General features: G+C 33.5%; 1 protein-coding gene across 2 annotated transcripts in view; it reads right to left on the bottom strand.

The window, feature by feature from the left end:
* Positions 1–25,116, bottom strand: part of CSMD3 (CUB and Sushi multiple domains 3) — a 538,229-nt gene that overhangs the window by 460,212 nt on the left and 52,901 nt on the right. The window lies entirely within an intron of this gene.

The following is a 25,116-nucleotide window of genomic DNA, read 5'->3' on the forward strand; positions in this document are numbered from 1 at the left end:
GCTTATATGTAGATACTCAAGTGGATCAAGAATGAAGAACAGAGCTGCCAATGGATTCTCTTTAATATGAATATCCCCAAATGTTTAAAATAGCTCCCACATCCAAAAGTTAGATTTTCTTGGACTGCTAGCAAATATTTCTCTGCACAGAAAAACTCTTCTAAGAAAAAAAAATAAATGAAACAAGTATAATTAGAAAAATATTCCCCCCAGGTTACTGTGCACTCACGGGTTTTTCTATACTCATGTTCTCAGTCCTAAATCTCAGTTACAGCAATTCTAAATTGTTCTATGTCCTTATATATATATATATATATATGTATGTATGTATGTATATATACAAACACACATTCACACACACGTATATATTTGTTTCTACTGGCTTTACAGTCTAACTGTATATCTACAGCCCTTTTCCAGACAACTGATCCATTAAATATTTGATCAGTTTTCCTGCTTTGGCTTTTATGTCTCAGAAACACTGCTTCCTCTACTATGCTCAGAGCAAGCAACTTCCACTAGCAGGGAGATTTCATCAACAGAGAGAAGCAGCTGCTCAACATGCTATTTCATAGAAACATGAATTATACTTCATAACAAACTACAAACAAATGAGATGTCATTTCTCTAATTATACACACATGTATATATTTGAGCTCATTAAATCATCTTCTTTATGGCACATTCACAAGTATGTCTTCATGTTGAGCATTTAAATGTACAGAAAACTTTTTTCTGAAGTAAGAAACAGAAGTCTTTTATGATTTTATACATCAAATTGTTACACTGTAAAGCAAGTTTTCTTGACAACAGAAAAGAGACACAACTTTTTTTTATCTCACACTTTTCTTATTTATCTTCAGTATGAGAAAATATTCCTGGTATAAAGTATGATTACTAGTTTATTAACAGTATATCATAGATATGTAAAACAAAGAGGGAGTGGAAGATCTTAGAAAGTAATTAGGGATTTGTTTGCCTCATCTACACATGTAGTAAATTTCAACTTTTTTTCCTGCTAGTCAGCTTAAAGAATATATTTTCACATCAGTGACTACACACTTTCATTTGTTCTTAGCCTTCATTGCTAAAAGTCTGTTTTAATTTATCACTTTTGACATCTCTCTTCCTCATTACCTCTTTTAAGTCAGTTTTATATATCATTATTTATTGTTTAACCTCAGTTATTTTATTTAGGATTTCAGAATTAGTGTCATCATGCCAATGATGTTTTTGCAAAACTAAATATAACTAAGCACATCATATGATCCGCTTCATAGAAATCTATCTCTTCCTCCAAATACAGTCATTAGAAAAAGACATTTAAAATAGCTAAGTCTCTACGTATATCAGTTTAACTTCTTTTCCAAAAATCTGTTGTTAAGGTCTACATTAATGACTGTGATCTTTTTCATCTAGAATTCACAGCTAGGATTCAGAACAAAATTTGCTTGCAAACTTTTTTCATTAAATGGAAGACTTTATTGAAAGCATGAGAAAAAGAATTTGAAAAGATATTACACTAGAAAAGAAAAATGATTAGTGTGTTAAGTGTAAAGAAGTTCAACACCATTTATAACAATTAGTGTGATTCAAAATTCTCTTTATCGTTTCCTATTTGAAGTCAAAATTCAGTTGTTTAAATCTCATCAGTCTTATGTGGATTAATGTATCGTGAAATCATAAAACACCACTGCTCTTCCTGATTTCAGTTGTTCTTTGAGTGACTGTGGCATCACACAGTCGATGTTTACAGTAAACATCAGTAACATCAGTTCGTTCCTTATCTCCATATTCAATATTCATTGCCTTCTATCAAGACAAATAATATTCTAAATCTTTACTCCTTGCTTTTGCATGTCTCATAACTATACTGGTAGTATAGGGTAGTCTTTTGCTTTTTCATTTGCTCCTTCAACTATACTGTTTCATAACATATTTCCACATTGCCCTCCTTCCAAGCTCTCCATACTTTTTGTTTAATTTCCTCTGTTGACAGCAGTCATCACTGTAAGATAAATATACTGTGTTGGATGAGCACCCTAAGAACATACTAAGTACTTGTCTGCCTCTTTTTAAGGAATTATTTTGTACTTGTTATCTTTTACTTAAAGTTTTGCTGCTCATAGGATATATATATACATATGTGTGTGTGTGTGTGTGTATTTTTATGCATACTGATTTTTCATCTCTTTCACTACCATACATCTTAAAGTAAAGACAATCTTATCACAAAGTATTTCTTAATTATATCATCTGTGTTCATCTCCCTTTTTTTGTGCATGTAATCTATCTATTTGCAAAGTTATTCCCACCCTCCAGCTGGTGTCCCTCCTCTGTTCAGGATCCATCAGCATTACTCATTTGTCTTTTCTCTTCTTCACATTTTTCTGCAACAGCTTATATTCTTTGATCTGCTTATTGTCTTTGACAACAAGGAGCAAAAAGTCATTTTCATGGTGACCATAAGTCAGGAAGAAATATTTTCCTAGGTTACTTCTGTTGCACTGGATCTTTTTCTGTTATCTTACATCATCCTAGATTTTATGGTGCCTGTGTGTTTATCCTTCCTGTTTTTTTATTCTTCCTTGTACTCTTGATTGAGAAACCACTTGCTTCTGTGGTTTCTCATTATATTTTCAGGAGATTCTTAGTACTTAAAATAACATATTGGATTTAGTTCCTTCCTACTCTCCATTTTTTCTCTGCCTTTCTCACATGCCTGGCAGTTTGTCTCCTTTCCTTACATTGCTTTGAGAAAAGAGTTGACTTTTACACTAAAGACATTCATTGGTGTCCATTCCCAACACACTATAAACTCTATACTCTACTATAGTACTTTCTGAGTTTCAATTTCCTCCAGTGCTCATTGTGAGATCTGCACATACAAGCAGCAACTCTAAAACCACAGAGCACCAGAATAGAAGTATTCTGTATCTTCAGGGTAGTTTGCAGTGAGACAGGGATCCACACCAAATAGAAAGCACTACTGTTGCTACTGTTTCAGAAATTATCTTCTATTCATGTAGAGTTCCGTGAGTATTTACGTCAGTACTCAAAGAATACTTTCTACTTTCATCTTTCTCCTGAACAGCAGCTCTTACAGTGACCTTTCTACTAGGTAAGGTAGAAGGACAACATGGTCCTACTTTGTAGAGTTTTTTTTCAACAGATTAGCTTGTAACTTTTAATGCACATGATTATTCTTCCCCAGGTGAAGAACTCTTTCATTGTTTGCTTCTGCTCTCCAATGTTTTAAAGAAGTCATTGGAGTTGATGTGGAACTCCAACCATTACTGTAAACTAGGAAGTACTATTTTTCCTCTGAAGATTAATATCTCTGGTATAGCCTGAAAATGTTGATAAGGATTTTAGTATTCTCTAAGTCTCAGCTGTGGAAGGTGGAAGAGTAAGAACAGATTCTGCTCTTTGTGTCAACACTGAGAATGTTTTTTATTTTAACAAACAACCTCAGGTCTAGGAAATGGAAAGATTGCATTCATATGGACTCCATTTTGAAGAGCTGAGTTGCAAGTAGCCAACACAGAAACTAGATAGTGTTTAAAAAAAAGGTTCACAGTATTTTTGATAAATATATTGAAATAAATATTGTTTGTCATTAAAATTCATTTTAAAAATGTATTTCACATTCTGCAACAGAAAAAAAATTAGTGATATCCTATAACTAAAATCAAAAGGGCATTAACTTCAGTAGTGTCATCAGTCTTTGGGGAACTTTAAAAGACATAACATAAACCTACTATCCTCTATGTCATCCAACAGATGAAGATGGTCATTTTTCCAAAAAAAACTGGATTTTTTTTTAGGCATTAATTTACTTTTTTTTTTTTTTTTTTTTTTTCCTCCATAACTCCTTGACAGGAAATAATCTTGTGTTTTCTGTTTTAAAAGCATTGCTACTACTGCCATGCAGTGAAAGTCTGGCTTCAACAAGTCAGCTGAAATACATTCAGGATTTTAGCCCCACTATGTAATTAACTTTCCTTCTAAAGATATATCAGTACTTTTCTCTTATTCCTCTTAGATGCCTTTTAAACAAGAGATCAGTTGATTTAAAGTGCCTCCGTCCTTCTATAGCCAGAAAATAGCAATCTCTCAGATGTAACAACCATCTGGGCAATTGAAGTAGACATAAAAACAAGAAAGGACATTTGGAATTTCATCATAGAATGAATTAAAAATCCTCCCTGGGACTGAAAGCCTGCCATATTTAATAACCCTCACACACAGTAGTGCTGCCAAACATGCAGGGGAATCAGATTATTTGGATTCAAATAATAAATTTGTGATCTCAGTGGTATTTTGACACCCTGCTTCTCTCTTCCAGCTATAAGAATAAACATTCCATTCAATGACTTCCTCATTTTTGGACAACAAATCATGGATAGTGCCTTTCTGACTCTCTGACCACCCAATTTTTTCTCCTTCTACCCACTCTTCCTGCAATTCTTCCACTTGAAAAGTCAAAAGAACTGGGTGCAAGCAGGAGTCTGTCCATGACTCTCAGCTTCCTGGCAGCCCTAAAGAGGACCTAATATCAAAGTCACATCTGGAAATAAATTCATACAAATTTAATTTCTGAAAGAAAGGAAGAAAGAAGGAAGAAAAGAAAAAAAAGTTTTTGCCATCACAGATTTAGCTAAACTCAGAAGAAGAGAAAAAGAAAGGATTTAAAAAGCTAACAAAACAAAAAAGTACAAAATGATTAACAAAAACAAAACACCTTATAATAAGCTTTATGATAGGAAATAAACATTATCAAGCAAAATATGATGCTGGCTTGAAGTGACGTTAATAAGATTATAAATGGCTGGAAAGACTCGTTGCTTAGAGAATCAAGAAAAAAATATGGATCTGTTTCTCTGCCAAGAGACATGTTTTCCTTAGCCTAAACTACCTGAGTGCTGCAGAATTAAAATGTTCTGAGAAGCGGCAGTTGGGAAAAATATAGTCTTTGATCTACTCCAAAGAGTAAAAAAAAAAAATCTTCAAAAACTCTTTTCAACGAAATAGGAACCAGATTTGAATTAACTAGGTAATATCTCACCCCCCTCTTTGGTGAACATATTAAAAAATACAACTTTTCTGAAGATGGGCAAGATAAACAGAAGATAAGAAGGGAGGGAAATAGAGATCACTACAAAGACATAGCAAAGGAATAAAAATATCCATAATTAGACAAATAGATACACATACGGTTTTTGACTGCATGGAATAGCAGTATCTTGTTTCTGGTTTTCATTTTCTGAATTATATACTATGCAACTACTATAAAAATGAAAGAGCTGTGGACAAGTGAATGTGAGGGAATCAGGTGAACTAACAGTTTTCTGACACATCTCCTATAAATGAATCACAAAATCTCAGTATATCCAGGGTTGGAAAAGACATCTAAGATCTTCCAGTCTAACCATCCCCTATCTTGAATTTTTCCCCAAAAAACCATGTCCCTCAGTACATCTAAACATTTCTTGCACACCTCTAGGGATGGTAACTCAACCACCTCCCTAGGCAGCCCATTTCAGTGCGTGACCATTCTTTCAGAGAAGAAATATTTCCTAAAATCCAACCCAAATGTCTCCTTGTGCAACTTGGGGCCATTCCCCTTAGTCCTTTTGCTGTTACATGGGAGAAGACACTGACCAGTTTTTTACCCAGCAAAGAGTTTATCTGTCTAAGGTATGAGCTGCCAGCTTCTCCAGGAGAATACTCTGAGACTGCTGAAAACTTTGCTGAAGTCTACGTCAACAGCCTTTCCCTCATCCACCAGGTGGGTCATTCGATCCTAGAAGGAAATGAGGTTGTTCAGGCAGGACCTGCCTTTCATGAACCCATGCTGGCTTTACCTGATCTGCTGTTTATCCCTCACATGCCATGTGATGTACCCCAAGATAATCTGCTCTATAACCTTTCCTGGCACCAATGTCAGGCTGATGGGCCTGTAGTTCCCCAAAAATAAAATAATGGAAAGAGTTTTGAAATTAGAGGTGACAACAGCTGAATATTCATGCTGTATTTTTCAGTTGAGTTTTCTGTTCAAAGTTCTGTTTTCTAAACTAGGAATCTCAAATCAAGCTACATATCAATATACATAAAACAATTTTTGTTTTGTATCAAATCCTTTATGTTGAGCTTTTAAATAATTATAACCATGTTGTGGTAAATCTGCTTATGGTTTAAACAATGCATTATTAAACTGAAATGTCCATTCTGATTAAGAGCACTGAACCTGACACAAAGTTTAGTGACTAAAAGTCTTTCTAAGAACATTATTTTATGTAACCGGAGTAACTGGGTTTTAAACTTCATCTGATGAGCAGTTTCAATAGGCAGCTGTATTTACTATGACAGCGAATCAAAGAGAGAGAGGCAAGGAAGAGGACGTCAACTGACTCAACCATCCCAGCTGATTTTGCACAACTACAAAGTGTGGCAAAAATCACTATATACAGTAATCACCATTAAGAAAATCTGAATCTTCTCTCTTCTTCTCTAGTTAATACTTGAGTTAAACTTTTACCATTTACTGAAAAAAAAAGGGGGGAAAGAGCAATAAATATTTAATCATATCTTTGGCGTCTTTCTTTCCTCCCTCCTTTGAAAATAAAAACAAAAATCCAGCTACTCTGGATACTATCTGGTTACTATCCCAGTATGAAACAAAAACTCTTTAGTTATCTGTAAATGACAGTTACTCTTTGAATTTCTGTCAGCAACATATTTTCATGAAATCATAGAATCATAGTGCCATTCGAATTGGAAGGAATCTTTAAAGGTCCAACTCCCCTGCGATGAATTGGAACAATTGGAGATAGATCAGATTGCTCAGAACCCAGCCTAAACTGACTTTCAATATCTCCAAGGATAGGACATTCACCACATCTCTGGGTAACCTGTTCCAGTGCATCACTACCCTAACTGTATAAAACGTTTTCCTTATAGCCTGAATACTTCCTCTCTTAGAAACCGTTTTCCCTGTCCCCTTTCTGATAGGCTCACTTTGGATACTGAAAGGCTGCCATCAGATCTCCCCATGCCCTTCTCTTCTCCAGGCTGAACAGCCCCATCTGTCCCAAGCTTAATCAACCATGCTGAATAATCTGAATTTGTGGTAAGCAAAGTTAGAAGAAAAGCTAATGAGAAATTCCAGTAGAAAAAGAACATATAAAAACTATGTAAGAATGTAAAAAACATCCAAAAAGGTCCCAAAAAGACAATCACTGAAATCACAGAAATGGATGGCAAAATGTTAATGCAAAAATTCTAACTTTGATAATATAGTTGAATTTAGCATGCAAAACTACTGAAGAAAAGAGTTATATGATTCTGTTTTAATAAATTATTCTTGAAAACAGTGAGATTTTATTGTTGATTGAATGTCTTCTTGTTCATTTGCATGTAGCAAATTAGGCATATTACTTACTTTTTACAGCATCTGCTGATAGAAATTTTGACAGTTTGGCAGATGCACTAGGTACTAAGCATTCACGAATGCCTATTACACTAAGTAGACAAGTACTTAATGCCCAGGAAAAATGTCTATCTCTGTCCTGATTTTTTTTTTCTTGAGTTTCATCTTATATCAATACACACAGAAAACCTATACTAGTTCTTTCTTGAAACTTAATGAAGAGTTGTTAGATAATGGCTCAAGGCACAACTTTCAACATTCATTTTCTCCCTCCCAGTCATTAATACTCAGCAAAGTTCTATGTCACCTCTTATAAAGTTAGTAACATATATAATTTTTTGTTACATTTTGTGACTTCATAATTTTAATTTAAGTACTCTGGTTTTAGCTTATTTCATCTTTTCACTCTATGGATCTCATCAATTTTTCAGTACTGACATCTGCTTTTGTTAGTAGAATTTCTAAAATTAATCAGTTTTCCAACATTTCCAAAAAATTGTTGGTAATACTGCTACCATCTTATGAATAATCATCCCATCTAATACGACAAACTAGACCAAACAAGAAAGATATAACTTTGAAATAAACTCCACTGTATTATCATTAGTAAAGAATCTCAGTAAAGTATTAAAATTTGCTCAGTGTTAAGCAAGAAAAGAAAGTGTTTCATAACTTTCTCAGACAGAATATATTGTATCTTTGTATTGAATATTAGACAATAGCAATGTCTTACCTTACAAAATTTTCAGGAGGGGATCTTTAGCACTGAATGCTTTAATTTTATAATTAAAAAAGAAAAAAAATTGATCCTGTTGGCATCTTGATGTAAATATGAGGGCTGTGCAAAAGTAATATCTCCTATATTATTATGTTGAATTATGACATCAGATGTGAATATCGGTAGTATGGCAGCAGGGGCTGAACCTTCCCACCAGTATTCTATTTTTTTGATATGTGACAGATGGCAGCAGAGAGGCATTCTGAGAAAATAACATCTGACATAGAAGCATATATAAATACAAGGTGAGGAACTGAATTCCTCGACGCAGAAAAAAAAAATTGTATCCACTGACATTCTTGATACTTGAACATTTGTGGATGATAGCACAGAGAGGAGTTGATGGTATGTTTCTGCAGTGGCAACAGCAACAATGGACCACTTCTGTTGGTGTAATTTTTATAAATGCAGTATGCAGGATCTTGTGCATCACTGACAAAAAATGCATAGCTAATGGTGCATTTACTATGTTGAAAAACAGTTTTTATATCTGAGAATCAAACAGTGTTGCTATGTTCTTCATATCTGTTGTAGTTTCCAAGGAAATAAATAGGAGGTATCTCTCATAGTGCAAGAGAGAGTTAGTATGTTAATCTTCACAACTGTATGCCCAGCAAATACAGAGTCAGATAAATGTGGATTTACCACAGAATATTTAAAATCCAACCACTTCCACTCTTCAACAATTTTTCTACCCTTTTTTAGCATGAACTCTTGTTCCTTAGCTCTTTATCATATGCAAAGAAATTACTGATTACTTCAAAGTAGAGACAGAAATAAGTCCCAGAGACCTTGTTTGGCACTTTGTGTTCAGGGATAGTTGTTGCAGCTGGAAGCATAATTAATTGTAATGTCTGAATATAACTTCATAATTTTTTCAATCTAACAAGTTTTTCTAAATTAAATATTCTTTGATTGTATATCAATATACAACTTTACTAAGGTATCATACTGCCAAAATGAAATTCTGGTGTAAGTAAAAATGACATGTTTGGATAGTGAAAGGACAAGGGGAATGGTTTTAAACTGAGACATATTTATTTTAGATATTAAGAGAAAGTTTTTCACTCATAGGATGGTGACATACAAGAACAGATTGCTTAGAGGGTTGTGGACGCCCCATCCCTGAAGGCATTCAAGGAAAGGCTGGATGTGGCTATGGGCAACCTGGTCTAATGGTTGGCAACCCTGCGCATAGCAGGGGAGTTGAAACTAGACGATCATTGTAGTCCTTTTCAACCCAGGCCATTCTATGATTCCAGTATACGATTCTATGACACACCATGCAATAGCTGGTTGTTCATAGCATATTCTGGTATATAAAAGTTGATTTCAGGCATTGCTTTTCTGCGTCCCCCGAGAGTCTTAACTCTCACTTAAATTATTATAGAGGATTAAAGCCAAATTTATGTTTTGTTTCTGTACCAGCAGATTCTCTTTTCAGTTTTAATTGCATGTCTTCTGACTAGTGTACCCAGCATCCTCTGTCTATTAAATGCAATCCAGAGTGTTATGTCATCTTCATGTTTCTATAATGACATCTATTCTGCTTTCATCTGCTTACAAATGATGTGCAAAGAACAGATTTTTATTAAATGTGGGTTTTTATAGTGTCCTAACAGCAAGGTTTCTATCACTGTCAATGGAATGCTGAACAATAAATTCAATTGCATCTAGTCATACATATCAGACTATACAATCAAATAAATAGATTCCATAAATTCTCTATTCTATTATTCTATTCTCTATTGACGAGAAAGTACCTAGATTAACTTGTTTTGAAGATGATTCCTGTTAAGCAAAGGAATTCTGTCTAAGATAACTTTGTAAATTAGTGATTTCAAATTATTAATACCTTTTATTTTCCCAAAAGAACTTCCCAAGGCAGCTAAATTATACTTCTAATATTCATAGTGCTTTATTTTCCTGTGCCTTTCATGAAGGAAATGAGGGTGAGCTACCTGAGCAGGGCACACTGCAGGTCTCCAATTCCTACTCACACATATCAGAACATAGAGTTGCTGTTACCGCTGCTTTCACTGTAGTGTGCACAAAAGCATGCAAGATTGCTATTTTTGCAGGGACAGCATCTTCCATCAGTACAAAGTGAAGCCAACAAACCTCGTTGGTAATGACAAGATTACTTTTTGTCTTCCTTTACTGCAATGTGTTTCTCCCTGATCCAGGGGGAGCAGAAAGTCGGTAGGATATTCACCTACTCTCTCCCTATGTAAGAGAGGGAGATACAGAGAATCCCAGGACAGAGTCTCAAATTCTAAAATTAGACCTTTACGTGGATGTGGTAACACTGGTGGAGAGAGAGAAGTGAAGAAGAGAACAGTGAAAACAGCAATACTGTTTAACCAGCTCTTTAAGAAAAACACAACGTAAATTTTATCAGCTCTGCAGCTGGTGCAAAGGAATGCCCTGCAGTGAGTTTCTCTTTAGAATGCTCTAGCTCATATCACATCAGTGAATAATAGCAACAGCTTTAAAGGAACAACTGTAAGCATTTGAGCAACGGCTAAAGAGCAAGAATAGTACTCACTTAAAATAATAATAATAACAGTAACACTGTATCTTCCTTCTTCCTACACAAAATATCTTCTTTTCATGTGCTGCAAAACTTCTATATCTGTGCGAAATGTGATACAATAAAAAAATTTAATTAGTGCCTAGTGTGTCAATAGAATTTTCTACAGAAATGAGGAGCAGTATATTCTTTTCTCTCTTATTTACTATCTCTATAATTAGGAGTATGATTATGCTATCAGTGCAGTGAAATGAAAATAGAATCCACACCCAGTATGAATAATTTACCCGGTGTGCATGGAAATTATAGAATATTCAAACAAAAGATAATTATATTTTTCTGTCTCTCTTAATTACTTTGTTGTAATTTGAGATATGTGACAAAGTTATTAATGCAGTGTAATAAGCTTGAATCTATGCACAATGAGTCTAACAACTTTTTAAAATAGCTCTTACTTCTTGGAAGTAAAGGACTTTGATGAATTACTGTGACAAAATTCATGATTTATGTGGGAGGAGGGAATGCAACTGCTGCTCAGCGCATTCAGAAATCTAGACTCAGCTACAATTGTATGCCTCTAAGATTGTAATTGTTAATATTGGAAAGGATCTTTGAATATGTAATATGAAGCCCTATATGAAGGCTATAGTGATTTGAGTTGATTAACAGAGTAACTGGCAGAACTCATCTGAAAGCTTAAAGAAAGCAGATTTCCATGGGAAAAAAAAAAGAAGAAAGCCTATGTTTTGTGACTGACATCTTGTCATAAAGTTCATCTCTACTCTCTGAAAGCACAGCATATGTACAGGATCAAAGTACAGAGATAGTCCCATAGTACTTCATAAACACAAAGCAAAATAGGAAGACAAAGAGACAAGGTAATCAAAAGGTTACCTTCAAAATGATTCATTCAAGATTTCAAATGAATTAGTACTTGTCTGAAAAATGCTTACATATTGTTAAAGAGAAAATCAAAATAAACTTACATCAAAATTTTGTCAAGATTACATTAGACATAGGCGTAATAAGCAGCAATAAAGAAACCTTTCCACTAGATATCATTTGAAACAAGAGACTGACTCTGAAAGACATCTCCAAGTATTAAGAAATGCTGAGCATTAAGAATTTTCTGGTTGGAGTCAGATGTGCCCTTTATGTTAATAAATCACATACTTTTAACTTTCATTTAGAAGTCATGGTCTACTTTCTCTTAACCTTATTACTTCTTTTCTTTTAGAATTTTGCTCATGAAACATCTGTAGAAAAACCATTCACTTGCTACCAAAAAAACCTATGATAGGTCAGCAGAAATTCTAAATAAGTGAAAAAAAAAAAAATAGAAAACTCTCTTAAACTGATGAAATGCAACAGTTGAATAATAGTGAAGTATGTTTCAAAATCACATTTAGAATTAAGAAAATCAGAAGATTTAAATTTCTTCTCTTTGTAAATTATTCCCTTATAAAAACGCACATTTTTCTTCTTTATAGTACTTTATCAGGAATGATCAGTGATGACTCATGGATATCATCTTCATAGATTTTGCAACAGTTAACTATGTTCTTAACCGAAGGCACGAAACATTCTGTGCTGGTTTTCATGTAGAATTGATTAATGAATATCTGTTATCTTAAATATTCATAAGGTTAATGTCTGCATAACCCTGTTCATAGAGAAATAAACAGAAATAAGAAGAATAATTGAAATAATCTCTTTAAATAATTTTTATGTTTCTAGGCAATAATAAATTGATCTTTTTTTTTTTACCTGTAGACAAGACTAAATCAAATCAACTTTTTTTCTTTTTGCTTACAAACAGTTAAATCTCATGTTTTCATAAAGATGTAAGATTCTGGTTTTATTTTAATTTTAAATCCATAAACACTGAAAGTCCCATTACTGTGTAAAATCCACAGCTAGGAAAACATATCAGGTAACTCCAACCTGCATAATAGATTTCCTGCTGAGTGATAAATACTGCACTTAAAACTAAAGACTTAGTTTTTGAAATAAAACTTTTTCCAATTTACCCCACTGTTAAAATTCATTCCTTTCATCATTTTCTTTGAGATATCATGTCATAGTATATTACTATAGAAGAAAAATTAAAATAAAGTTATGGAATTCATTTAAATCTTATATATATCCTGTTTCTGTTTTTGTTATTTTGTTTCTTTAAACATTTGCTTTATTCAATTACTATATTTTTCTTTCTGTACTGTTATTTTCAGCTTTTAGAATATTTACAAATACAATTTCCATCATCTTCCTAATCATTCTTTAAATTATTGTGTAAAATGAAAAAAAAAGTATGTCAGAGTAAGAGAAAATAAAAAAATAATTACCAATTGATCACTTTTAAAGCCTTTTTTCAGAGCAAACACCACTTCATTTGTCTGTTAATACTATGGGTATTTATTGCCTATTTAATCTTTCTGTGACTTGCACTATCTGTTAAGGGGGAAAGCTAACATCAAGATATAGTAAAGAAATGTGCTGGGGTGTTTCATGTGTCTGAGTTAAAAGATTTTCTAAATGCCCACAGAATAATGTTGAAACACTAGCTACAGTTATCCTTACAGTTATCCTTATCAGTCTCCAGACGTCAGAAAACCTTAAATCTTAACAACAGGTAGTGTAATCATATCCTGTGAATTTTCCACTTCAACGAGTGACCCAGAATCAGGAAGCTTATTACAGCTAATGAGCTCAAGAAAGATGAAAGAAAACTTACTGACTTACACTGAGCAGTTACTAGGTTCAAAAAATATGACATTCCTTGCTATGTTTTTCTTATGTTTTCTCTAACATAACGTTTCCTGGGATTTATCACAGCAAAATATTTATTGAAAAAGTTAGAGAAAGGAGTTCTCTAATCCTAATAATTAATTCATAAGCCCTCAATGAATATAGAATGGCATAGCTACTTTTACTTTGAACTAAGATAACCATACCACTTGAAAAAATAACCAAAGGGAAAAAAAAAAAAAAAGAGAAAAGGAAAGGAAAGCCAATACTGCTCTACACAATTATATCAATAAAGTGAATTGCCCTCTGTGAGAATCCTTCCTTGTTTTTTGGCTCAAAGCTTGCTGCCTGAGGTATTTCTTGTGATAAGACTGACTTGTCTAGAAGATGAGCGATGGGTGTTGCCGTGTGGCAATCAACATCACTGTGTGGCTGTTTGCCTTTGGAAGATAGTGCTCAAGGACAGTTTATTAGCGGAAGATCTAGCCTGTGACCAAATAACTCCTGTTTGCTATGAGAGACTGGGGATAATACCATTGTATCCTGTGAAGGCAAGATACAAGTTGGCGCCTCCCTGCTCCCTTTTTTTCTGCTAGCAAGGCCAGGAAGATAGGAGCAAAGAAGTTTCCTGCTGAGATCCCAGAGCCAGAAGCTGCCACTCCAAGGAGAGCTGACTCATACACTTTGGATTTGAACTGTCACTCCAAAGAGAGCTGACTCGACCACTTTGAAAGCATTGAAAAGGGGCCATCATCTCCATGATCGTGGTCATTGCCGTCATTGTCAACAGAACAACAATGCCCAACGACCCACCACTACTGAAGATCAAAGACTGAACTACGAACCACGCTGGATCCATGGTGGTGACTATCTCCCTCTTGCTTCCTATAGAGACTCCTTGCTTCTTCTATCTTTTCTATCGCCCTCCTTCCCTTCCCATTACCCTAATTCATAATAGTGTCCATCCTCCCCTTCCCCATCTCCCTAATTAAGATTTATAATAAACTGGTTGAACCAACATTTGAACCGTTGTTTCTTAATCTCACGCTGGGTATATAACATTAAAAGTACCTCCTCTCCCTCCTATAAATCGGAGCGAGACACCGTCAAACATCTATAAATATCCACTTTAAAATTGAAAATGTGTATTTTTTAAAAAACTCTTCTCCAATATATGGGAGAGAAAAGTACAACCTGCAAAATCAGAATACTTCTAAATGAAATGTCTTTCCTTTTCTGTCACTAGTACTGTTTTCTCCCTTGTTGTAAAACAGTAAAAAATGCCTAGTAAAATTTTTGTTTTATTCCTGCAATTGTGATGCTTTTAGAATGAGAGGACAAGGATGAGGACAGTGTGCTATAGTGTCTAGGTATGGAATTAGAGCCTTTATAGTACTTAGAGCATTCAGATTACACTTAGAAGACCTCCATTCCAAACAGCCTTCCATGACCTCTGCTTTCAAAAAACAGAAAGTAAACAAAAACGTGTTATTCAGTTTATATATTTTGAGGGCAGACAGATTGATATAAAACTGTCTGTTAATTTTAATCTTCCAGTTAAATTGACAGATAAATTGCAGTGAATTAGATGCCACAGCTCCAGCAAGTAATATTCACAACTAAAGAGATATTCATACTTCATTTTTTGGAAAATTGATGAAAATGAACAAGAAAGTTGTAATATTCAGAAGAACATAATCCGTAGGTTATATGAACAGACAAAACAACTTAGACTGTGAGAAAAACAAAGAAAAAGTATGTCTGGAGAACAGAGTCATCAAAATAGATCACAGAGAAGCAACAAGAAGTATGACTTCTTTGAAAGTCCAGAAAGCTTAGGACAAAGGCTCTTCCACAAAAGCCATTTAAAGACAGTAAACTGAGAAGCAAAGCATGGTGAAAAATATATTATTGTACAGACAGGAGGTGAGTAGAAATACAGAATTAATAATTTTTATTATGAGAAAAGTGTGAATCAAATTTCAGTATTCTAACTTCCTCTGAACATAGAATACCTCAGAATGATTGCTTATGTGTATTAGACTAAGTTGTCTTGAATATTAAAAATGGAGGAAGATGAATGTATTATTATTATTTTTAAAATTTTTTTGGAAAAGAGTAAACAAAAAGATGTCAGAATTTTCCTGTGATGAAATCACTTGAGATGTTTAAGACAGTAAAGGCTAGGAAGATTTTCATAAGAACCAGAAAAAGTGTTTGAGAAAATGACAGTGAGTGAAAAACAGCATAGATTGATATGATATAAAGCATTTCTAGATGAAAATTAATTTGTATAAAATTGGAAAAAAAATTGTAAAAAAATTTGTTTAAAAAAATGGGAAAAAAACTCTTTTCCAAGATAAGAGAAAGAAAAGTCCAACAAGACTTGTCCTAAGAACAACTAAGAAACCACAGAAAGCAACCTGGACATATTTTTATTTATTAATGTTAAATACTGGAGCTACAATTTAAATATTTCAAATTAAGAACATAAAAAGTGCACCAAAGAAATCTAATGCTGGTATTTTGAATCAATGCTTCTAAAAGTTGTTCACCTGAAATACTAAATCAATTCCTCATTTGTCTTTAACTGGAATAAATACAATGCAGCTAAGCAAGTTACAGTGGTATAGAACATGATAATTTTTTAACTGCATTCATAAACAAAAACAATAAGGTCACTGCAGGAAAAGGTTTGTGCAGAGGCATGTGAAGCTGAATGAGAGTATGCATTTTAACATATATTAGTGAGAATTAAATGTATAAGATATATAATGTATAGAACTGACACAATTAAATGATGATTCAGTTATTTCATACAGGAAGCTCTGTAAACTGTTATTTTACCTAATCATCCTTATTAAAACAATTATACATTGTAAAGTTGCAAAAGAAGTACATACACACACACGCATGCACACACAACAAAAACATTTAGAATATGAATTCACTTAAAATGGAAGATAAGCTATTTCAAAGGAAAGAAAAGAATTTTCATGATTACATTTCATAAGTGTATAAGCAGTCACATTCTTGAAGTTAATTTGTATGTAGGTCACTCCAAACTTAATGCCTCCAATTTATTTTGTGGAAGAGATACAAAAACACTATTAGATACAGCAAATTCTCAGCTACAAAACACTATTTTTCAACATAGTAAACACCATTACTTAAACACTTTTTCCAGTTATGAACAAGAGACTGCATGGCATACTTGTGAAAATCTGGTAGATGATCCAGAATATGATTTGTCTTTCATTTTGTTGTCACCACTGCTGAAACGCACCATTCATTGCTTGAACCACTGTTTGATCTCCGTAAACATTCATCAAGCATCAATCAATATTAGTAGGTGAAATTTCTTCCATGAAAGTATTCAATTAAACCTCCTTGCTTCATTCACACTTTAATGTCAGACACCATTTTGTCAGATTGCTCCTCAGCTGCCATCTATCACACAGCAACAAAATGTAATGGGTTACCACTGGCAAGGTTGTCTTTACTGCCCTGTCTCCAACATCTGCCTCTAACATTATAGGCCAACCTAAAAAAAAAGGAGGCATTACTTTTAGAGTTGTCCTCACAAATACCTTACATGATCATGAAATTACAACCACATAGTTTTCTCTCCTGCTATTATTTTACCACTTCTGGAATTTCTAAGATTAAAAAAAAAAAAAAAAAAAAAAAAGTATTCCGGTGTCCTTTCTTTGGAAATCTCTTCCTAGCTTAAACTTAGAACAACAGAACAACATACAAAAAACTGTTGTATGAACAGCTGCCTGGAGCTGCACTTGAACAATAATAATTTGACTTCATCACAAAATCTACTAGACACAGTCTTTCCTCATATTTTCATTTTACAACTACTAAATTACAATGAATATGAAATTAGACAGTCCAAATAATATATTTCTTGACTGCATCAAGGCCTCTGAATCTCTGTATATTTTCCAATATCCTGAATTTCTTATTTATTAACATGGAGAACAATGATGGAGTAAATTACTGCTTTATAAACTTTTCTTCTGTATTTCTGCTATATTTATTTTCTATATTGAAGTGATACTCATCACACCATTATATCTGATTACAGAGTCATTTTGATGACTGTCACAGCCATTTTAATACCTGAAGCATTTATTTATTTAAAGGTTAAGGTTTTCTGGTAAATATTCTTCTTCTAGTTGTTAACCAAACGTATTGATCTATATTTTTCTCACTAGCAATCCAATAGAGACAAACAGGTGTCTTCTTTTTTCTTACGATTGCTTTATTGCTTCCCATTGAATCAGTACATGCTCTCCTTCACAGAACAAAGGAAAGAAAGAATGAAAGAAAACACTTCTGTTATTGACTGAAATAATACCAAATCATGAGCCTCTGACTGAATCCAGATTCAGAAAAACATGCGTAAGAAAATAAAATGTTGTGCTATTATAACATTTTCCCTTCCTGAGAAAGCTTGTGGAAGTCTAATACAAATCCTGTTTTCAAAAACACCATTTTTTAAATTATTATTATTATTATTATTTTTTAGAAGTACAGAATATCTAACCATTTCAGTATGAAAAATTTTGAACTAAATTGTGAACCTGCTGACAGTATTAACCTTCTAGAACTCCTCTGGTTTGAATGAGAGAAAGTTGAAGGTACTCATACTTCTGCAGGACTTTTTCGTATTTTTTTTCTTTCTAATAATTCAGATGCATTGAGATAGAATAACTTCTGTTTGATTTTGGTATATAACATGGCTAATATGATGTCATTGGTTATTTATTTGTCTTTCTAAGCTGTCTTACCAAAATAACTATAGTGACCTCACTGAAGAAGAAAGCAAGAAGAAAACCACTGTCAACTCTAATAATTATATTTGTCATTTGCACTTAGTCTGGCCATTATTCTTGAGAACAGGCTTTGCTGCATAGCGGAAATACTTGTAATTTCTCCACAGCTCCAAGAGAATTTCAGCTGAGATTATACAAAATCATAAAAGCATATAGGTACGTAAGTATTGCAGCACTTGGCAATACTACTCCCAGTAGCTTATTGTCTAGATTAGAAAACAGTGCAATCCAGAAGCAGCACATTTTCATAACGAAATAGCTGGAGCTAAAGAACAGTGTTCACAGTCAGTGAGTTTTAAATAGAATAAAACCAACTACTTATTTTTATTAGTATCACAACAAATACTGAAATAGATTAGGTGTTTCAGTTTATTACAGACTAAAGGAGATAAACCTCAAAGCTAAGATTATTGTATTGGGTTGCCATATTACTCAGAGTTCTTCAGAAATTGCTTACTGCTATATGCTTACTTAATGAAATCTTTATCTGTTTAAATAAAACACTGTGTAATTGAAAGTAAAACAATTAATGCAAGGCAATCAATCTCAGCAAAGGCGTTTCTCATGTCTCCTAGGAAATTTCTGGAAGACAGAACTTATCTTTACACTGTACAGTGCAGATTTGTAAAGACTATTGAAATAAAACTGCCTAAAGTAAAATAAATACTAAAGCCATGCAATTCTGATGTCAATCTTAAACTGTGGAAGACTTTCAATGTTCCAAAGTTCACAATATTCCACTTAGGAAAAAGATGTAATTTCATAATTTTGTGACTTCTTGAAAAAACAGTACTATTTTGTGTCTATATGTGCTTATCTGTGCCATTTTCTAAGCATTAGTATTAGTCTTTGTGATAACTGGCTTGTCTCCATACACATAAAGAAACAAGAGCCCAAGCATTCTAGTTAGAGATTTAGAGACCCCTGCCACAGGTTACCCTAGGAAATCATTCTGGCATTGTGCAAGACATAATGGGAAGTTTAAGACAGGAATAAAAGGTGGGAAAGAGGAAAAATCAAGGTCATTTTAGGAGGAAAAATATGAAAATATGGAGAGAGAAGGAGAGATGGAGAGAAGGTAAAGGAGACTAGACACCCTAGACAGTTCATATGTACTTATGTAGCCTGCAATTTGGCTATCAGGCAGGCCAAGAGGTACCAGCAAACTGCTAGGTTGGGACCTTGGGTCTGGGATTCACTGAGAGATCATTGTTATGTGTCTGTATGTGCATGTATGTTTGTATTTGAAGCACAAGGATACAGGAGCCTCTGAGGACAGATGTTGGGGATCCCTGAGTGTCTAAGGACTCTTAGGGGATCCCTTACGTGACTCCTTTTTGACTTCAAAAATATTTTTGAAAATTGATGTGGGAAAAATAGGAAGACAAATATTAAAACATGTCCACTGTACTGATGTCGTATTTCTATGCTTTACTATGTTCTATGTTTTAAGGTAAAGCACATTTTAATCTCTATAAATCATAATTTTGGTTGGATGACATTTGTGGAAGATCTGTCCTGAGATAATCAAGAATGACAGAAGAATATGAATAAAACACAATGAATACAATAAAAATCAAAAACATACAAACAAATGAAACCAAAAGGAACAAATAACAATGTGTACACAAACCTCAGAGGACAAAAAAAAAAACAAACACAAAAATGATAGACCATCCCAAGAACAATACAGTGGAACTGAAAAGCAAGATTTTTCAGAGACTGTCTATCTCACATTTTATAAACCAGCTTAGATCTTTTGAATGTATAGAAAATATACTTCATACAAAATTGCATTTGCAACTGATAGTAAGTGTAAATAATGCTTGCAATTATATACTGTGTCACTGACGCTATGCATCTCAAAGCTCAAATTAAAAACATTTTGTTGCTTAAAAGACAAAGTGTAACTACTGTGTAGTAAGGTTTAGGCATCAGCTGTTCTGAGGGGACGTTGAACTATATGCACTAGTATAACTGAAATGCTCCATCTGCTGGTTTCCAGATCCATTGCAAAAATGCAGCATAAATTCTTGGTAAAATGTTCTCTCATTTCCCTCAGACAGCATAAACTGAGCAGTAGAAACAGCATTACTTTACACAGCTGACAGGCATACTCTCTGAAATGACATCGATAATTTACATTATCTACATAAGCACACACTAGCAAATAGTTTTCTATCAGTTATTCTTAATTGACTAATCTGTCAGAGTTCAGGAAGTTAGCATGTTACAGACTTCTGGGTTACAGAAGTATGGAAATGCAACCAATCTCACTCAGTCATTTTAAATAAATATTAATATGAAGAGATTCTTGTCATTAAACAGCAGAAAAGCTAAACTACAATGTATTGTCAGTTATGGTAAGATCCTACACACATGTATACTTCAGTGATAGAGTTAAAAAATAAAAAGGCAAAAAAAATATTTTTGCCAGATATCATTCATCCAGCCTCACTAAACATTTCTATAACTGAAATAGTATATCTGTTTTTATATTCAACATGATAGGTGAATATGAACTGTACTTTATTTTTTTTTTTACTAAGTGAAATTGTTCAATAACATTTTTGTTTATTCAATGCATTTTATGGAAATTTAATTTTCCATATTTATGTTTCTTTTTGAATGGAATCAGGTCTGGAAATCTGGAAATCACAGTATTCACTCCAAAACATGTGCCAATGCCCATGTACTTGGCAGAATGCCTCTCTCATAATTTGTTTTCTTTATGTGTACTATATAACATGTATTTATAAGTATATAACATCACGTGAGCAAGAATGGGTAGCACTCCATCTATTCAGCAGATTGCTTTAATTGAGTTAATATAATGCAGTCCTGTGCTTTGTTTATCTTTGTAAGCATGCCTTTGAGTCTTTGTGCCTTGGTGTACTTTTAGCGCTTGGCACAGAAATGAATTTTTCTCCTTACAATATGAAGATCCTAAGTGTCCACTCAGCAGCAGTACGAAAACAGTAATTTTCAGTAAATGTGATGTTGTTCCCAATTGTACCAGGCTCTGTTTGACATAGATCATGGCAAATTAGCTATTTCTTGAAATGTATGTCATTCTTAAGCAAAGATTAAGCATAAACATTCATGACAATTATTTTATTTTAGACTATGGTAAAACAGACACAAAAGCAAACAAACAAGCAAGCCTCTTTAAGTGAAATCACAGAGAAAATTTCGCTATTTAAATAACAGGTATGTGCTTCAGAGACACCAACTCCTCCTGTATACAAGTATACAGGTACCAAAAATGTAAACACGGCTTCACCAAAACGTGTGCATAGTGGATTAGGTAGTGTAGTTTAGAAGAGGGAAATTTAAGCACATAGATATTCAAATCCAAATAATTTCTTGGTCCACATTGAGAGACACGTAATTTCTCATACATTAGCACCGCTTATCTTTTTGCAAGTTCATGCAAGTTCTGAAGAACATTCCTGATAGTCTCTGTGATTGGAAGTCAGCACTTCTGAAAACTCAGCCTACAGGATCTTGGATTAGTTACTGATAAACGTACAACTTTTGACCATCAAACAAGTTTGTTTTAAGCTGCTTATGTAACATCATTAAGGACTCTGAATCACGGTGAAAGTCTGTGGATTTTACTCACTTAAATCCAGACTTCTGATCCTAAAAATCCTCACTCAGCTTAAAGCAAGAGGTGCCTACATTTCATTGACAAACTAATTTATCACTTCAAGCTGTTTAAAGGCTTGAAAAGACAATCTTATTCTATGATTGCTTCCAATCTAATTGTGTGCCAGTTTGTCCTAATTACTTCTCTGTGGAGCCATACTTGTTTTTTGTTTATATCTTAGTTTATCACAAGGCTTTGTTGCTTAGTGTTGTTGAAAAGCCTTATAATCTTCTAAAGGAACAGTTATAGAAGTGTGAAGTGTTTTTGAGATTCATGTTTTCTGTGATGATTTAAGTATGAAAATCCTAAAATTAAAACTAACCTGAAATTTAGCTACAGTAAGATGTCACCCATTTGGTGATTAGTGTTATCTACTCAAACTGCAGCTTCTTTCACTGTCAACCACCAACCTTTCTTACTCCCAACACTTTCTATATTTTTTCTGCTTTATGCATTGTCCACTGTCCCCATTGAAAAAAAAAAAAAAGAACAACAACAAAAAAACCAATCCACCGCTGCAGCTAAATATGATGTGTTGTTTGTCTGTGACTGACAAAAAAAAGTAATTGCACAAAATGTTGTCAGTGAAAAGTAAAACATGATATTTTCCCTTCCTTTTTTTCTCACATACTTATCTTTTCTAATTTTCACAGACTATGAACAGAAATTAGTCTTAATAATGAAGAGTAAATAACAAATTTGCCTAGATTAAAAAAAAAAAAAAAGTTAAATTTCAGCTTTATTCCATGATATTACAAGGAAGAAGTAGGAAAGACCTTTAATGAAAATTTATATTAATGTTTCTGTTTGATTCCCCTTGTCTCCAAGGAACCTGAAAACTCATGTATGCCTATTCAGTGCTATTTAAAAACATATTTTCTTTCAAACAAAAGGTTAAAGAGCCTAAAAGATCTATCATTGCTCTCTGAAATATTTACTCTGCTGTCCTGGGAGTCCAACAGTCAATCAGCAAAGATATGGTGCTCTTCATACTTGCTGCTATGCAACATTTTTGGCATCCCACAAGCTCTCTGTCTCTGTCCCATATTTCACGTACAAAGCAAGGAGTAGTGCTGTCATTTGAGGGGCTTCTATGAATATTTTCAGATTGCTCTTTCATTCAGAGAAATTGCAGAGAGAAAGCTATAATTAGTGAAAACAAAGGTTGGAAAAAAATAGCAAAAAACAAATATTATGTTAAAAAACAATCTATGTGAAAGTTTATATGAACAGTTAAACAGTATTTTGATTGGAATACTCCTTTATCCTTAAGTGTTTTCATTTGTTTGTTGCATTGACCTGCAGCAAGACCTGAGCAGAGAGTCTTTTCTTCTTGTCCTATGAAATCCATACTTCTGACAACATTCCCATTTAGAAAAGATAAGCTTGAACTGAAAATAGGAATATAAGAGCAAGAAAGACAAAGAAAAGGAAATAAGAAACTATTACTTGTATTTTCTGCACCTTGGTCTTTATGTTATTGACTGCTGCATTCCTAATTAAAATAGAAATGAAACAGAATTTTTCTATTAAAAAGAATGTTGCATTATAAACAGAAAGTGTTTTCTTTCTATTATAGCCAGTCTGGTCTAATTGTATTTCTAGCCTTTTTCCTGCTGTTTTTGGTCTTTTAACAGATAATTTTACAAGCAACTTCAAATTATTCTAATAAATGTAGTTACTGGGTTCCCCCAGTTCACTTGCATTAATGATAATGAAATGAGAGTTTGACTGTAATATAATCTACCAGACCACAAGCTATTTTATAGGAAAATAGCTATATATGATTTATATGATACTGTACAATTTAACTATGAACTGGAATCCACGTTAGTAACTTTATGTGTAAGTAAACCTGAGTGCTTTACAGAAAAAAATAGTTTTATTACATCCCAGTTAAATTCCTAAAACTTACCAGAACAAACAAAAGAAAATTCCTCATGTGGAATTACACACAATCATTAATTTTGTGATATGTTAAAAGAACTTGTTTTGTTATTTTCTTACCCTAAGAAGTTTTTAGACTGACATATTTCACTGAAAGAATGTGCAAAATTAAGAATGTGGAAAATTAAGTCATACATTCAAGTAGATAATTAAATGTTTGGAAGACCATTTTACTTAGATCTTATGCGCATTTCAAAAACATATTCATTTAAAATTAAATTTCTTAAAAGATATTCCTCTTAGATTCAGAGGAAAGTAAATAAAATAAATAATAGCCTGCAAGATGTAGCTGAACCATGCTAATCTTTTTGCAGACACTGTGTTTCTGAGTACTCATTCTGCTGTATTTTATAATAGATTAGTGCATTATCCTGACGTTCAAGTTAATTCATTTCATTCTTTTCTCTACATTTTTCTGAAGTCATTTAGCACTTGTGGTGAGTTACATTTTGAAGGAAGATTTACTCAAGGTTATTTTTTCTATTTCTTTTCCTCCCAGTCTGAAGTCATCTACATCTTGGTGGGAATGCACCCTGGAGCCTCTATCCATCATTGATAAAGATGTTAAGTATTGTTGCTATACTTCACTTGTTAACAGCATTCAAACAGGGTCCAACTCCCTACCCACTGTGCTTTGAGCCCAACTTTCCAAACAGTTCTACCCACGTGTTTCTCCACCTATCCAGATCAGAATGCTTAACTTTTTTGGACACAAGAATACTGTAGGTGACAGAGTCAAAAGTATTGCTAAAGTCAAAGTAAATAAAATCCACTTCTCTGTCCTCATCTGAAGATCTAGTCAGGTAATCATAGAAGCAAATGAACTTTGGCAAGTGTGATTTACCCTTGTTAATTATGGGCCAGACTCTCTACTGAGTTGCTTATTGCTTTTTTTCCTCTTTGAACTCAGCTTTTGTTTCACTTATAGCCTTAGGAACAGAAGGAGGAGCATGCTTAATTAGCTTCATTGTTTAGATACTGATGTGGTGTTAACTAAGAAACAGAGTTTTAAAGATAGAAGGTGTAGGAGCAGCTTCTTCCTACATAAAAGAGACATAGATTATCTACAGTCTTCATTCTTAAGTATATTGTTCAAGTGAACAGGTTAGCAATTGTAGCATACAAGTTTGCAAATGTACAAGTTTAAATCATTGTCCACACTTGCACGCAGACACAATA

The sequence above is a fragment of the Meleagris gallopavo genome, chromosome 3, assembly GCF_905368555.1.
Source record: "Meleagris gallopavo chromosome 3, MGAL_WU_HG_1.1, whole genome shotgun sequence".
NCBI classification, from domain to species: domain Eukaryota; kingdom Metazoa; phylum Chordata; class Aves; order Galliformes; family Phasianidae; genus Meleagris; species Meleagris gallopavo.